The sequence below is a fragment of the Triticum urartu genome, chromosome 2 (assembly GCF_003073215.2).
Source record: "Triticum urartu cultivar G1812 chromosome 2, Tu2.1, whole genome shotgun sequence".
NCBI classification, from domain to species: domain Eukaryota; kingdom Viridiplantae; phylum Streptophyta; class Magnoliopsida; order Poales; family Poaceae; genus Triticum; species Triticum urartu.
The window spans coordinates 409,452,762-409,457,397 of record NC_053023.1 but is presented as its reverse complement, the minus strand read 5'-3'; the positions used below and the strand labels follow the sequence as shown (position 1 = coordinate 409,457,397).

The 4,636-nt window shown below is 47.1% G+C and overlaps 1 long non-coding RNA gene across 1 annotated transcript; it reads right to left on the bottom strand.

Annotated features, from left to right (window-relative positions):
• Positions 1–1,406: 1,406 nt before the first annotated feature.
• LOC125541594 lies at positions 1,407–2,506 on the bottom strand. The gene is made up of 2 exons (XR_007297598.1): positions 1,843–2,506; positions 1,407–1,754 (listed from the first exon to the last, which is right to left on the bottom strand). It is a non-coding gene; the product is annotated as an uncharacterized LOC125541594 (long non-coding RNA).
• Between the last annotated feature and the right edge of the window lie 2,130 nt (positions 2,507–4,636).

Genomic DNA, 4,636 nt, shown 5'->3' with positions numbered 1-4,636 from the left:
CCAACCTATCTTAACGATTCTCATTTGGTGTCATGATTGCATTATCTTCATAATTGGTTTGTCTTCGACATTGGTTTGAAAACGGTGCGGCTCACGACGAATGACAGTGAACTTTTTTGTGTGTGTTTTTCTAAACCGCTCATCGGAATGAAGCAAATGATACACCATTGGAAAGATGTCGTTGAGGCGCATCTTTTTCATATCTATTATTTTTTCTAATTCGCTACGGTTTAAGAGCAGTTATAAATTTACTAAATCACGGAATTCTTTTTTTGATTTTTTTTCAATTTTCGGTAGTGTTTTCGCTCCAGCTTTTGAACCATTTGTCGAAACGAGGCATATGATACGTCATTGGAAAGCTATGAACGAGGCGCAAATTTCATATGTTGAAATGTTTTTGGGATTCCTCACGGTTTTTAGTTAATTTTGAAAATCGTGTGGCTGATGATGAGAGGCAGCGGCCGTTTTTCACAAAAAAAATATAAACCGCTGATTGGAATGATTCAAATTATACGCTGTTGGAAAGATATCGATGATGCGCAACTTTTTCATGTAGAACACTCTATCTGATTCTTTACGGAATAAGAGCAATTTTGATTTTAACGAAATGCGGACACTGTTTTTTCGCGACACCAACATAGTCGTTTGTACTGCATCAGACAACGAACCGCACTACTTTGATCTAAAAACAACACTTCATCAGACGAAGAAGTGCACTGCATCATTTATTTTTTGTGGGACATAAATTTTCCCAAACGAGGTAGCAAACCGCACTTCTTTAGGCTAGAACCCGCACTTCATCAGACGGACAAGTGCACTGCATGATTTCTTTTTTGCGGGACGTAAATTTTCCCAAACGAGGTGGAGTGAACTTCATGTTAAGCATTGGTGAACTGCAATACTATGAAAAGTGAACCTCGAGACTAACCCGCACTTCATCAGACGAACAAGTACATTGCATGATTTCTTTTTTGTGGGACATAAATTTTTCCCAAACGAGGTGGAGTGCACTTAATATCAAGTGTTGGTGAACCACAGTACTATCAAAAATTTAACCTCGAGACTACCGTAAACGGGCCGTGACACTACCGAAAGTGAACCGCTTAAGTTTTTCGAAACTCAATTTTTTTATGTGCGTAGACCGAGCGAGTGGACCGTGGGGATTGAACAAGTGAACTACATATAATGAAGAGCAAGCTTCTTTGAGATATATATATTTCCTATTTACCAAGCAAACCACGGAGGAGTACTATAACAAACTACATGAGACAACAAAGTGAGCTTCAAAGCCACATCTATCTGATAAAGACACTATGTTTCTTCCTTATTGAATGCAGTGAACCACAAGACTCCTCGAAGTGGGCTGCATCAATCCATTTTTTCTCTTGAAAATGAACCATTCATGCTTGTTGAAATGAACTTCTCAACATTTTTTTACACACAATACATCATATCCCAACCAGATACATTCGAATAGACACGCCAAAAAACCACAAACAGGGGACTAAACTACATGCTCGCTTGCTCCGAGCTGCATGCCGCACACGAGGGGGTCGACTGCACTACAGTCACATGGCCGGTGAACCACACGATGTGGACCGGCGAGTTGCACGACATGTCGGGGGAGAGCTCGCCGATGGACGCCTCGCAAAATATGAAAAAGCAACAAAAGATGTCCTGAACTTCAACCGTGTCGTAGCCACACCGCATCTTCTGTTGTTGGGAAGAAGAGAACCACAACGGATCTTAGTGAGCTGCAAAACAAAATTCAATGAGCTACAAAAAAAAAATCAAAGGAGCTGAAAATAAGGGGAGAGGCGGGAGAGAAGGGGGGAGGGGCACATCTTGAACTTGGATCCGGCGCGGGATCCATGGATCCATGGCTGGGGTCACCAGACCCAGCAGCATGGGTCGGGGGCGGGGGCTCTGTTAGAGGTGTCGGGCGGCGCTGAGGAGGTTGCAGTGTCGCTGGAGCCAGGGATCCCGCCGGCCGGCGTTCAAGAGGGGCACTGCAAGGAGCTAGGCCCGGGCGGCGCGATGGGCTTGGGGAGGGAGCTTGCGTGGCACCGATCAAGGGTGGTTCGAATCCATCGGCAAGGAAGGGGCACCACCGCACAGATCCGGGCTCGGGGTGGTGGTGCCTGTCCAAGGATGCCGTAGGAAGGTGGCCGGCGTGGCTGGCTACGGGGAAGGATGTGATGCGACGCGCACGAGGGAGGAGGTGGTGCGGCGGCGCGGGGGAGAAGGTGGTGCGGCGGCGCTGGGGGAGAAGGTGGTGCGGCGACGCTGGGGGAGAAGGTGGTGCGGCGGCGCGAGGCAGAGGAGGTGCTGCGGCGGTGCGGGAGGGAGGAGGTGGTCCGACGGCGCGGTGGGTGGGAGTAGGTGGTGTGGCGGCACGTGGGGAGGGGGACTTGGTGCGGCGGCGTGGGGAGGTCCCGGCTGGGAAGGAGAAGTCGTGGGAGAGAGAGAGAGGATAAAGGTGGGGTGGGTTTTTTTTGCCAGCGTAGTTCGCTCCTATCCATTCCTGGGTTAGTTAGTAGCTATTGTGTTAGCAGAATAAGGTTTACTATTAGCAGAATAAGAGTCTTAACGGTGTTAGCAGAATAGATCCACCCTCTCTCTCTCTATATATATATATAGTGTGTGTTCTGTCCTCTACAGCATTCACTTATAGCTATGTCTTCAAGTTGCCATTTTCTGCGCTAAGGGAATGTGATCGGACCCTAACCCTTTCTATGCTTATCCATCAAACTCTCTCTATTTCTTCATATGCATTCTGTTGACACGTGTCGAATGTCTTCATTGTGGCATTGTCAGCTGAAGATACAGAGACACACATTTAAACTTGCTTTTATTATCTCTATCCCTTTTGCCTGAATATCAGAGAAGCCGGAACGACCACCCGACAAACCAGGCGCGCGTGGGGTCGTGGCTCAACCTTCAATAAGTTGCATGTTTGCCACGTGTCCTTCAGATGAGAACCGACAGGGGCACCTGAGTAATTGCACTGCACCGTCCCTCCTCCTTATAAATACTTCACCCCCTTGCGGTCATTCTCTCTTCTCCCCTTGCCGTCTCGCTCAAACCCTAGCGCCACCTCTATCTTCCGTCGTCGCCGGAGACGAAGCGCTTCGCTGTCGCGACCTCTCCAATGCCATCTTCACGCCGGCCGCAGACTTCTTCCTCCCACCTTCGCCGTAGGTGTCTTCCGCTGCCAAGTTCGGGCGCGGGAGATTGGACTGCTTAGCCTCCAACTTTCCCATCTAGCAGTTCTTCGTGTGGTAAATAAGAACTCACTTTTTACCGTTTATTAGATCTGATTGAACTGTCCACACCATCCAAAAGTTGTTTATACATTTTTCAAATATGGATCTCGTCTATTCTGAATCCCATATTCTGCAAAGTACTTTCACTTATGAATGCTTCACATCTAGTTTGATTCCTCACTTGTACTTATTCATGGATTCATACAAATCTGGAATCAACTCACATCTATAAGTGAATGTCTTCGCGCTATGAGGTCAATGTCTTCAAACTGATTATCTTCAAAATCTTCTGAGGATGTATATGACCTCTTCCCCTTCCCTCGCATCTCTAATGTTGTCACAAGTATAAGTTCGTGGAAGAATCCCTTGGTTCTCATAGTTTGCATTCATTTGCAGAGTTTTTACAGCATCATACTGAATCACCTAAAGCCAGTTCTTGTCTGACCAGCCAACAGAAGCCAAACACAGTTATGAAGCCATTCAGTCTGAATCCAATGGTAGGAGGAAAATCTACAAAGATGGGTGGTAGGCAGCGACGGGACAAACTGCTTTGGACCTGCCCGCAGATCTCTATGAGCAATACAAAGTCTGACCCCGAAGAAACCTATGGTGAACGCAAAACTCGTGTCCAATGGATTCGAAGATATTTGGCAGAGGAATGGTTTCAATATGCAAAGAAGAATGATGTGAGGCCACCATGGTCCGATATTGTGTACAGGAAACTTCACCCCAAGACAAAGGCTGAAGCCATTGCAAAAGGCTTCTATCCTTGCATGGTCAGTGGACCTTAGCCTAAAAATGCCGACCCATCAAGTCTCCGATGGTGTCGCGAAGATGAACTGTTTGAACAAAACTTCCAGTTTGCAAGGGCTTCTGCAGTCCAGAACAAGAAGGACCTGGGGATTGACTTCAACCCTGGTCCAGCTGCTCTAAGCCCAGATGGCAGTCGTGAAGCTGAACAGAATCTCATTGGTCCCTTCAATAGCTTTTATGGGCTTATCTCCCACATCGTTGCACAAAGGGCCACTGTTGAAGAAGCCGCTGGTGAAGAGGAACATGAGGATTTTCCAGAACCCCCAAACTAAAGAAATAGTCCATGGCTTCAAAGTCTACTACTGCTCCAAAGGCCTCAAGTGTGAAGCCATTGCAATATGCACCTCCTGAATCTAGTGTGCAGTCTGAGGACTTGTCATGCATCTCTTGGAAGTCCAAGAAGCCCAAGAAGATTTCAGGGCATGGCCTCACTCTAGCTAGCATCCTGCGCAATGAAGAGGATGTCATAGATATGTCTAGTGATGAAGACCCGGCTGATTATGCTCTAGAGATGCTGATCAAGAGCAAGCAGGAGGCTGGGATCTTCAAAGATTTGC